Source organism: Notolepis coatsorum (assembly GCF_963971535.1).
Source record: "Notolepis coatsorum genome assembly, chromosome: 2".
NCBI lineage: Eukaryota > Metazoa > Chordata > Actinopteri > Aulopiformes > Paralepididae > Notolepis > Notolepis coatsorum.
The window spans coordinates 121,015,384-121,028,626 of NC_140166.1; positions in this window are offsets into that span (position 1 = coordinate 121,015,384).

A 13,243-nucleotide genomic window follows, 5' to 3' on the forward strand; every position below is an offset into this window, starting at 1 on the left:
ATATTTTCAGTTGCTCATTCGGCCCCCCGGGAAAAATAATTGCCCACCCCTGGCCTAAATAATGCATATCACGCTGAAAACTAAGAAGCATTTACATAGCCTGTTTCGCTCTTATTAGAATGCCTCCCTCCCAGTGCTCGCTTATAGACTGACTCGTCTCACACAGCAGCCTCGTAAAACGTGTTGAAGGCTATAGAATCTTCTTTGACACACACACACACGACACACAATAGCCTACTCAGTCACTATACAAACAAACAGAAAACAGAAATCAGATTTCGAGCAGAGCAACATAATGAAAAGCACAACAAAACAGGTAGCGACCCAGCAAATAATAAACATCACTCACCACGACGTCAGCAACGCGTTGAACAACGTTAACAAAACTTCGCCAACCGGCTACATACATCCAAGAACAAATTAAAACGTTCGCCAACTGGCTATATTCCAACACAACCAATCGAGTTGTACTTGTCCCCTGAGTTCTCCCTGCGCGCTGCGGTAATTACATCCAAATGTTTCTCTGATGACAGCTTGCGCAAAAGAGAAAACGAATCTTAAGTAAAACGAAGGTTATCCTATAACCCTAGTTATATAAAAAATAAAAAAAATAAATAAACGGCGGCGGTGCCCGGGCCCGGCCGAGCCCGAATTATTTATTAAAAAAAAAGCCCTACCCAGCCCGAACCCGCCGGGCCCCGTCGGGCCTGGGCAAGGTTGCAGTGCACTAGTGGGAATCACCAGTTTCATCATGATACGATATCGATTCTTTGGACAAATCAAAATCAAATCAAATTTATTTGTAAGGCCCGACAACACACATTAATGTCCCCATGGGCCGTACACGTCTTCTTTAAACAAGTCAAGAAGAAACATAACAATAAGTCAAGAACAGAACAAGAACACCATAAGGTCCAACAAATTTAAAATAAATGCAAATAAATGAAAGAATGCAAGCACTCCCAGACATACCCCACGCTAAGGTAAGGAAAAACTCACTAAAACCTAACAATAGGGAAAAATGCTCCACAGGCAGTGTGGAGGAGAGAAACCTTAGAAGGGCCATTCAAGGGGGATCTCCCTTCTTAGATGTCGGTTGTGTTGCAGACTAACAGTTGGTAAGCATGCACTCAAGTGTGTAGTGAAACACAGATGAGTGCATGCAATAGCAACTGAACATTTTGAAAGATTAAAGATAGAGCTGATAGCGATAGCAACTGAACATTTTGAAAGATTAAAGATAGAGCTGATAGCGATAGCAACTGAACATTTTGAAAGATTAAAGATAGAGCTGATAGCGAATCTATTTGAGTCACAGGGGCAGCGCAAAGAGGGTCGCGTCCTCCCCATCTTAATCACGGGACATTCAACACTCCGGTCATTGCTCCGAGACAGCCGGAGACAGGGAGATAGGGGGCGGCGCAGAGAGGGTCGCAACCTCCCCGACATCATCGCGGGACGTCCAGCACTCCGGTCACCACTACGAGACTGCCGACAACGATACGATATTTTCCGATATCACAAAGTCTGCCACGATACGATACGATACGATTCGATTCAGGTGCCTGCGATCGATATGAGACGATATTATATGCCCATTTAACACAATCAGTAACATTTAAATCAACACAAAAAAAGGCAATGGAAATATCATTTGAAATTTAAATTTTTGAGCTCTTCCAGACATTTAAATGAAAAACAATCTATTGTTTTTAATACAAATAGACCTCCTGTTCACTGTTTTTGGTTCGTTTTTTTTCTTTTTCTTTTTCGATATTAATATCCTATTCACTGTCAGAGCTGTATTTTGGCTGGAAAAGGCATATTGGGAGTCCAAAGGTGCCGTACCGGCCAGATCCTGGTAGTGGGGCTATCTCGAGAATGCAGTAACCCCCCTCCTTCCCAGTCCCTAGTGGACCTCTGCTGTTCTCTCTATATGGCTCTGATCAGCTTAGCTTAGTTAGCTTATGCTAACGCAACGTTAATTTCGGTATTTAACGTGACATGGGCATAAAGGAATGTCGAGGATGCAAAGCATGTTAGATGCATTTGACCCGTTGTGGGGGGGGGGGGGGGAACAGGCACTTATTTCGGGTCGCAAAATAGGCGGACTCTGAAGCAATGCTGTCTAACGTTAACACTGCTACTGAGCTACTGTTGTGGCGGCCGGGCGGATATGCCCACCAGGGGATTTTCAAAATAAGAGTATCGCAATATGAACAATCTATCGATCCTATTTGATAATTGATAATAGATCCGTAGATAATGGTACCTATAGTGCTAAACTCTCTACCCTGTAGACATGATACCTAGGTCTAAACCCTCTACACACTGTAGACATGATACCTAGGTCTAAACCCTCTACACTATAGACATGATACCTAGGTCTAAACCCTCTACACTGTAGACATGATACCTAGGTCTAAACCCTCTACCCTGTAGACATGATACCTAGGTCTAAACCCTCTACACTATAGACATGATACCTAGGTCTAAACCCTCTACACTGTAGACATGATACCTAGGTCTAAACCCTCTACACTGTAGACATGATACCTAGGTCTAAACCCTCTACACTATAGACATGATACCTAGGTCTAAACCCTCTACACCAGGGCTATTCAACTAAATTGTTCAGGGGGCCACATTGTCAGAAACCCAAGGGGCCAGGGGCCGGACTGCCACGGCGCCTCCCCGTGCTATGAATATATGTACACTTGACACAACACGCAACCACATTTTCACAACTTTTATTTAACTACATTGCAAAAGTAGTATCATTTTCAAAAAAAGTGCTTCATTTATGTGCCACATCTGCAACATCTCCTGCAAAAAGTGCTTAATTTATGACTGTGCAACAACTGCAACATCTCCTCTTCAACATTTCAATATAAAAATAAAATAAAAAAGAAACAAGTGCATGATGTGCATCTGAACATTCTAACATCAACACTTGAACAAAAAAACACATTTATAGTGCAGCTGAGCTTATGAAAAAGTGCTTCATGTCTGTGCAACAACAGCAAATCACAGCATCTTATTAGCACTTATTGTCCACTCTTAACTCTCAAACATCAGGGGGGTGGGGGGCAGACAGGCCTAGCCTACAGACACACATCTAATGAGAGCGATTGCACTTCTTTGACTGGGCAATGGCAGAGAAAGAGGGTTCATAGGAAGTGAGGGCTACCCGCAAACAGTGATGCAAATGCTCATTTGTCAAGGAGGCACGTTGCTTGTTTTAATGGCATTCATGTGAGAGAAACTGGATTCACAGGTGTATGTTGAGCCAAACATTGTTAGCACAGATATTGCCAGCGTTTTTATTTTGGGGAATGTCTTGACATGAATACACTTTATCCAAAATGTTGTGGTGGATTCATTCTCAAGTGCCTGCTTCAGAGCAGATGATGCTTGCATGTCAATTATTTCAAGTTGCAGGAGACCTTCATCAATGTGAAGTGATGCAAGGAACTCTTGTCCTTTTGTGGAAATAGCAGCTACATTGGCAAATGGGTTGCTCACAAAATGCATCAATTCTCTGGACATGTCAAATTCATCAAATCGACTTGCAAAGTTTTCCCTCAATTTATCAATGAAATCTGTCATTAATTGAGTGACTTTTGGCTCAATTGTGCGTGTTAACGTTGACATGAAAAGAAAAAAGTTAAAAAAAAAAAAATATTAAAAAATAATATTTTATTTTTATTTTTTTTATTTTTTTTATTATCATGTAATCTTTGGCGGGCCGGTCAGAATCATCCCGCGGGCCGGATCTGGCCCGCGGGCCGCCAGTTGAATAGCCCTGCTCTACACTGTAGACATGATACCTAGGTCTAAACCCTCTACACCAGTGATTCCCAACCTGGGGTCCGCGGAGGGGGCGCAGGGGGTCCGCCAGACCACAGATGATTTGAGGTCTTTATTTTTTTTATTTTTTTTATTTTTATTTTTTAGAGAAATATTTAATTAGCATATTTTTATCATCAGAAGCATGAATAGTCTCTCCACTACAATAAAAAATAAAGATAAATAAATAAACATCTAGACATGATTTTTGAACGTTAACAGTAGGCTACCGGGTAGCCGCTAAAACACGAATCAGTTGACTGTATCACTTTCTGTAGCTAGCCTAGCACGCTAGTTAACTTTCTCGGCTCGTCTGCAGTCAGCCGCCAGAGGCGAAAATGTGTGACAAACGAAAAGGAGATGACGGCAGCTCATCTGCAAAAAAAGTTAGGACCTACAGCAATCGCGAAAATTACATCACCATGGGCTTCACTGAGGGACCAGACAAACGACCTGAGTGTGTGATTTGTGGAGAAAAGTTGGCAAACTCGAGCCTGAAGCCCAGCAAGCTGAAGAGACATCAGGCGTCTAAGCACCCAGAAACCGTTGGGAAGGATCCGGACTTTTTTCGGAGGAAAGAACAGTCTCTCAAGGCGAACAAGCCTGTTGATGTTAGAGTAGCGTGGAGCAGGGGTGGCAGTGATTTACAGAAGGCTACCGAAGCCTCCTTTGAGTGTTCGCTTTTAATTGCAAAAGCAAAGAAACCGCACAATATTGGCGAGCAGCTCATCAAACCAGCCTGCATCAAAATGGTTTAGAAACTTGAAATACATATGGTGCAAGATTAGATTTGTTGATTGAAGGCACAAGTCAAAGAAGCATAGTGGGTCTAATTATGATGCATATGCCTGTGTATAAGCTGTTTGTTATTAAAATGACAAAAAAAAGGTATTAAACCCAGCTAGGACAGATTCTCTCTGCTACTGATTGGAATTTCCTGTCTCATATTTAGTTTAATTTGTTGCATTGATTTGTTCCATAAATGCAAACCGTTCACTATTAGGGCCTGATTTGAGAGGATGAATACAGGATTTGAATATTGGCCAAACATTTTGAAATGCATATGGTGCAAGATGAGATTTGTTGATTGAAGGCACAAGTTAAAGAAGCATAGTGGGTCTAATTGTGATGCATATGCCTGTGTATAAGCAGTTTGTTATTAAAATGAAAAAAAAAAAATTGTATGGTATCTTATTAGGAGGGGGTCCGCGAATTTCATCAGAGATGTTTGGGGGTCCCTGGGGGGAAAAAGGTTGGGAACCACTGCTCTACACTGTAGACATGATACCTAGGTCTAAACCCTCTACACACTGTAGACATGATACCTAGGTCTAAACCCTCTACACACTGTAGACATGATACCTACTGTAGGTCTAAACCCTCTACACTGTAGACATGATACCTAGGTCTAAACCCTCTACACTATAGACATGATACCTAGGTCTAAACCCTCTACACACTGTAGACATGATACCTAGGTCTAAACCCTCTACACACTGTAGACATGATACCTAGGTCTAAACCCTCTACACACTGTAGACATGATACCTACTGTAGGTCTAAACCCTCTACACTGTAGACATGATACCTAGGTCTAAACCCTCTACACTATAGACATGATATCTAGGTCTAAACCCTCTACACACTGTAGACATGATACCTACTGTAGGTCTAAACCCTCTACACTGTAGACATGATACCTAGGTCTAAACCCTCTACACACTGTAGACATGATACCTACTGTAGGTCTAAACCCTCTACACTGTAGACATGATACCTAGGTCTAAACCCTCTACACTATAGACATGATACCTAGGTCTAAACCCTCTACACACTGTAGACATGATACCTACTGTAGGTCTAAACCCTCTACACTGTAGACATGATACCTAGGTCTAAACCCTCTACACTATAGACATGATACCTAGGTCTAAACCCTCTACACACTGTAGACATGATACCTAGGTCTAAACCCTCTACACTGTAGACATGATACCTAGGTCTAACCCCTCTACCCTGTAGACATGATACCTAGGTCTAAACCCTCTACACTGTAGACATGATACCTAGGTCTAAACCCTCTACACTGTAGACATGATACCTAGGTCTAAACCCTCTACACTGTAGACATGATACCTAGGTCTAAACCCTCTACACACTGTAGACATGATACCTAGGTCTAAACCATCTACACTGTAGACATGATACCTAGGTCTAAACCATCTACACTGTAGACATGATACCTAGGTCTAAACCCTCTACACACTGTAGACATGATACCTAGGTCTAAACCATCTACACTGTAGACATGATACCTAGGTCTAAACCCTCTACCCTGTAGACATGATACCTAGGTCTAAACCCTCTACACTGTAGACGTGATACCTAGGTCTAACCCCTCTACCCTGTAGACATGATACCTAGGTCTAAACCCTCTACACTGTAGACATGATACCTAGGTCTAACCCCTCTACACTATAGACATGATACCTAGGTCTAAACCCTCTACACTGTAGACATGATACCTAGGTCTAACCCCTCTACACTATAGACATGATACCTAGGTCTAAACCCTCTACACTATAGACATGATACCTAGGTCTAAACCCTCTACACTAGCCTAGATAATCATACAATGATACGTAGTGTTAAACTCTCTAGGCACTGATACCTAAACCCTCTACCCTGTAGATGTGTCAGTCCTGGATGTCAGTCCTGGTATCATTGACTTCCATCTCCTCCGCCAGCTCATTGTGTGAGACCAGATGAGCCACTATAGGGCCCTCCAGGACTCAAGACAAGCGGAACTACAGTGACACCACTTATAAAAGGGGAGAGGAGCTGGGGTGGGGGGGGGGGGGGGGCTGTGGTGGGGTGGGGGGTTAATTAACAGAAGGCATTTTAAAGCAAGCCCACTGCTCTCCGCTCCTCTGAAACAGCAGGAACCCTTGATAAGCTGCTCATCACAGACTCTTCAGCGGGAGAGCACTGTCTGTGTGTGTGTGTGTGTGTGTGTGTGTGTGTGTGTGTGTGTGTGTGTGTGTGTGTGTGTGTGTGTGTGTGTGTGTGTGTGTGTGTGTGTGTGTGTGTGTGTGTGTGTGTGTGTGTGTGTGTGTGTGTGTGTGTGTGTGTGTGTGTGTGTGTGTGTGTGTGTGTGTGTGTGTGTGTGTGTGTGTGTGTGTGTGTGTGTGTGTGTGTGTGTGTGTGTGTATGTGTGTGCACTCTCACCAGGCAGGCCTCCCCCATTAATAGCTCCTGAAGCTTCTCCGGGCCCCCCCCCTCCTGAAGCTTCTCCGGGCCCCCTGCTGCTCCCAGGCGCCCCAGCTCTCCTGAGCAGGGAGATAATTCGCTGACACGGTGTCACTTCTGATAATTGGGGCACGTCATCCACGCTCGCTCACCTGTCTCAGCGCAGGTGCTGAGATGTCATCGCCCACAGGAGAGAGATCTCCCCTCTCCCTCTCACAGCCCCACTGAACAGCACCCAGCACAGCTGCTAGTGCTGCTTCCTCTGTAGCAGGGAGAGGGATGGAAAGAGGGAAGAGGAAGGGGAAAGGTGAGGAAGAGAAGAGCAAGGAGGTTAAATGGAGGAGGGGACGGGCCGTCGTGTCCTGTTGGCAGAGATCGGGGTGTTAAAAGTAGTCCGTCCCGCACCAGTACACTAAAGCTGTGATCAGATTGGACGCCTTTTTCTTGCATTCAAACGCGAGGTGGTGTACATAGAGAATCTAAAGTACACAAGGCGCAACAAGCGATATCCACTGATACCGTTGCTATCTCAGCTAACATTACATAAGTTACATACAATACTACTCACATCCCTCCAGGCGTTGCTGTTCATATCTCGGTTGTGGTGAGACCTGGTCATACAAACAAGGTTTGTCAAAAACAGCCAAAATGTGCTCCTCCTCCATTATCAATTGGTTTGTTTTGCGTCGATTTCTGTATACCTCAGTGTACATTGGCGTTAGTGCACTCCGCGGCTAAAGTTGAAACCTTTTTGGTGTGGATACTTGGGCCTTGGAACAGTGGTGGCTGGCTGCACACCTGTTGTCTGGGACAATCAGAGCAATCAATGCACACAAGTCACTCATCCCCCCACACACTGAGGAGAGAGCCTCGACAAGAGGCTGCACACTGCTCTGGCTTGTAACATCTATCATTTTAAAACTAACATAATTTTTTTTTTAAACGTATTTATTTTATTAACCAAATTATTATTTACAATGATGGCCTGGTGAGAGGACAAAAGGGCAACAACAGGGAAAGGGGACAAATATATATATATATATATATATATATATATATATATATATATATATTATATATATATATATATATATATATATATATATATTAAGGCTGTCAATGTGAGGTTTTGTCCGCTGCTCACCAACTTTCTCTGTCTTCTTTAAGCCTACTGTTAGGAATTCCCTACTCACTCTCTCTAGCCCCCACCCTCTCGTTCTTTACTCTCAGTGGCCACACCTGTTCGATTATCAATTACCTCTCGCACCTGTGGTGGCAGGCTAATTAGTTCCCCTGTGGGCTTTAAATACCAGGGCGCTTCCCCTCGTTTCGGCGTGGGGTCGTGTTGTATACTTGCCGAGTCATATTCTCTAAACATCTAGACTCTTTCGGGAGATCCTCTGTCTGCCTATGCTGTTCCATTCTCCGGCGTCGAGATGTTTGCTCCAGCCTTCGCCAGCTGTCGCCGTTGCCTGTGGGGGAGACTGGTCTGCGCTCCCTGTACTTCCACGGGAGGCACCCCAGCGTTCCACTGCAGACCCCCGCGCAGCTGTTCGTCCTGACGCACATCCAGACCAGCGCAGACGCTCTCCAGTCCTCAGCGCGCAACGCGCATCTTCCAAGGACGCTCGAGCTTGGCACGCTCTCCAGACCAGCGCGCAATGCGCATCTTCCAAGAACCCTCGAGCTTGGCACGCTCTCCAGTCTCCAGCGCACAACGCGCATCTGCAAGGGCTTGGCACGCTCTCCAGTCACCAGCGCGCAACGCGCATCTTCAAGGGCTTGGCACGCTCTCCAGTCTCCAGCGCGCAACGCGCATCTTCCAAGGATCCTCGTGCTTGGCACGCTCTCCAGTCACCAGCGCGCAACGCGCATCTGCAAGGGCTTGGCACGCTCTCCAGTCACCAGCGCGCAACGCGCATCTTCAAGGGCTTGGCACGCTCTCCAGTCTCCAGCGCGCAACGCGCATCTTCCAAGGATCCTCGTGCTTGGCACACTCCTCCTCGCAGACGCACCCCGAGGCGTCTCTCGGTTCCGACGTGCACACCAAGGTGTGGCGCGCCACTCTGTTCCTCGGCTCCGACAGCGGCTACCCGGTGGACGACAGCCTCGCCACCGCCGCTGTTCCAGCACCCTGTTCCTCGGCTCCGACAGCGGCTACCCGGTGGACGACACCCTCGCCACCGCCGCTGTTCCAGCACTCTGTTCCTCGGCTCCGACAGCGGCTACCCGGTTGACGACACCCTCGCCACCGCCGCTGTTCCAGCACTCTGTTCCTCGGCTCGGACAGCCAGCTACCCGGTGGCGACACCCTCGCCGCCGATGCTGTTCCTGCACCATTACGCATACGCCTGGGTGAGTTTTGATTGTGATGTCACTCACCCAGCGTAATGCCTCTTGCCCCCGTCCCGCTGCGTTTCCTGTACCATTACGCATACGCCTGGGTGAGTTTTGATTGTGATGTCACTCACCCAGCGTAATGCCTCTTGCCCCCGTCCCGCTGCTGTTCCTGCACCATTACGCATACGCCTGGGTGAGTTTTGATTGTGATGTCACTCACCCAGCGTAATGCCTCTTGCCCCCGTCCCGCTGCGTTCCTGTACCATTCCGCATACGCTTGGGTGAGTTTTGATTGTTAAGTCACTCACCCAGCGTAATGCCTCCTTTTTTGTTCTCACTTAGTTAGTAGTTTGGACATTTCATCTCCCACTCTGTTTTTGTTCTCACTTAGATAGTATTTTTGGACATTACATCTCCCCCTGTGTGTTTGTCACACGAAGATATTATTACTTTGTTACTTTGTTTATTTGGACTGTTCTGCATCTGCTCTGTTTGTTCCCTTTTGAATATTAACCCTATCCTCTGTTCTGCAGAGCAGCCCAGATGTTTCCCACCAGTCCTCCCTGTTCCTCCCTGTCCCCAGCCCGCCTCCGCGGGCCTCAGTCCCCTCTGTCCCTAGTTCTCCCCTTTCTAGTTCCACCTAGTTCCTGGTCCCAAGTCCTCCCCTTCTTGTTCCACCTAGTTCCTTGTCCCTAGTTCTCCTAGTCCCCAGTTCTCCTGTTCCCTAGCTCTCCTTGTCCCTACATCTCCTAGTCTCTAGTTCCTCTGTTCCTTTAACCTTCCCCTAGCGTTCCTTTAATGTTTCCCCTAGCGTTCATTAACCTTCCCTTAGTGTTCCCTTTTCCTGCCCGCCTCTTAAAGGCACCTAGTTTTTCCCCTCTTGTTATATTCCTGTATTTGTGTTCTCCCTTAAAGGGACAGTGCCCTTTTTTCCCTGTCTCTCAATAAATATCTGTTTCTTGGCAAACCATCATACCTGTCTTGTGTTGTGCGATTGGGGTCGGTTACAAACCATAACAGTACGACCCCACCAAATCGACGACCCCAGCCAGCACAGACGGTGTATGTTGAGTTTGCCTTTTTTTTTCTTGTTCCCTCTAGTTCCCCTCTAGCTCCCCTGTTAGCTCCCCTGTTAGCCCTGTTGGCTTCCCTGTTAGCCCAGTTTAGCTCCCCTGTTAGCCTGTAAGCTCCCCTGTTAGCCCTGTTGGCTTCCCTGTTAGCCCTGTTTGACCCCCCTGCTAGCCTAGCTCGGCAGCTAGCGCAGCCTCTATGTTGATGTAGCAGTACAGCTAGCATAGGCCCTGTAGCTATCAGTGCCTTGGCAGCTACCCTTTCCCTCTGCTAGCCTAGCTCGGCAGCTAGCGCAGCCTCTATGTTAATGTAGCAGTACAGCTAGCATAGGCCCTGTAGCTATCAGTGCCCTGGCAGCTACCCTTTCCCTCTGCTAGCCTAGCTCGGCAGCTTGCGCAGCCTCTATGTTGATGTAGCAGTACAGCTAGCATAGGCCCTGTAGCTATCAGTGCCCTGGCAGCTAACTTTCCCTCTGCTAGCCCTTTCCCGGTGCTACCATGGTTACCCCTTAGCTACCCTGCTTGCCCCTCAGTTTCTCTAGACCAGTTCTCTAGACCAGTTCTCTTGGCCAGTTCTCTAGGCCAGTTCTCTAGACCAGTTCCTCTAGACTAGTTCTCTGGACCCAGTTCCTCCTGACCCGGTTCCTCTAGGCCCGGTTTCCTCTAGGCCAGTTCCTCCTGTTGCCCCTCTGCTACCCTAGTTACCCCTCGGCGACCCTGTTTCTTTTGCTAGCCCCACTCTTGTGGTGGCTTCCCCTGCTGGCTTGGCCAGTACCTTTTGTTTTTGTCTTGTTTTGCCCCCTGCCACTCTGTCTGTATTTGTTTTGGGTCGCCAGGTGGCTCCCGTTGAGGGGGGGGTACTGTGAGGTTTTGTCCGCTGCTCACCAACTTTCTCTGTCTTCTTTAAGCCTACTGTTAGGAATTCCCTACTCACTCTCTCTAGCCCCCACCCTCTCGTTCTTTACTCTCAGTGGCCACACCTGTTCGATTATCAATTACCTCTCGCACCTGTGGTGGCAGGCTAATTAGTTCCCCTGTGGGCTTTAAATACCAGGGCGCTTCCCCTCGTTTCGGCGTGGGGTCGTGTTGTATACTTGCCGAGTCATATTCTCTAAACATCTAGACTCTTTCGGGAGATCCTCTGTCTGCCTATGCTGTTCCATTCTCCGGCGTCGAGATGTTTGCTCCAGCCTTCGCCAGCTGTCGCCGTTGCCTGTGGGGGAGACTGGTCTGCGCTCCCTGTACTTCCACGGGAGGCACCCCAGCGTTCCACTGCAGACCCCCGCGCAGCTGTTCGTCCTGACGCACATCCAGACCAGCGCAGACGCTCTCCAGTCCTCAGCGCGCAACGCGCATCTTCCAAGGACGCTCGAGCTTGGCACGCTCTCCAGACCAGCGCGCAATGCGCATCTTCCAAGAACCCTCGAGCTTGGCACGCTCTCCAGTCTCCAGCGCACAACGCGCATCTGCAAGGGCTTGGCACGCTCTCCAGTCACCAGCGCGCAACGCGCATCTTCAAGGGCTTGGCACGCTCTCCAGTCTCCAGCGCGCAACGCGCATCTTCCAAGGATCCTCGTGCTTGGCACGCTCTCCAGTCACCAGCGCGCAACGCGCATCTGCAAGGGCTTGGCACGCTCTCCAGTCACCAGCGCGCAACGCGCATCTTCAAGGGCTTGGCACGCTCTCCAGTCTCCAGCGCGCAACGCGCATCTTCCAAGGATCCTCGTGCTTGGCACACTCCTCGCAGACGCACCCCGAGGCGTCTCTCGGTTCCGACGTGCACACCAAGGTGTGGCGCGCCACTCTGTTCCTCGGCTCCGACAGCGGCTACCCGGTGGACGACAGCCTCGCCACCGCCGCTGTTCCAGCACCCTGTTCCTCGGCTCCGACAGCGGCTACCCGGTGGACGACACCCTCGCCACCGCCGCTGTTCCAGCACTCTGTTCCTCGGCTCCGACAGCGGCTACCCGGTTGACGACACCCTCGCCACCGCCGCTGTTCCAGCACTCTGTTCCTCGGCTCGGACAGCCAGCTACCCGGTGGCGACACCCTCGCCGCCGATGCTGTTCCTGCACCATTACGCATACGCCTGGGTGAGTTTTGATTGTGATGTCACTCACCCAGCGTAATGCCTCTTGCCCCCGTCCCGCTGCGTTTCCTGTACCATTACGCATACGCCTGGGTGAGTTTTGATTGTGATGTCACTCACCCAGCGTAATGCCTCTTGCCCCCGTCCCGCTGCTGTTCCTGCACCATTACGCATACGCCTGGGTGAGTTTTGATTGTGATGTCACTCACCCAGCGTAATGCCTCTTGCCCCCGTCCCGCTGCGTTCCTGTACCATTCCGCATACGCTTGGGTGAGTTTTGATTGTTATGTCACTCACCCAGCGTAATGCCTCCTTTTTTGTTCTCACTTAGTTAGTAGTTTGGACATTTCATCTCCCACTCTGTTTTTGTTCTCACTTAGATAGTATTTTTGGACATTACATCTCCCCCTGTGTGTTTGTCACACGAAGATATTATTACTTTGTTACTTTGTTTATTTGGACTGTTCTGCATCTGCTCTGTTTGTTCCCTTTTGAATATTAACCCTATCCTCTGTTCTGCAGAGCAGCCCAGATGTTTCCCACCAGTCCTCCCTGTTCCTCCCTGTCCCCAGCCCGCCTCCGCGGGCCTCAGTCCCCTCTGTCCCTAGTTCTCCCCTTTCTAGTTCCACCTAGTTCCTGGTCCCAA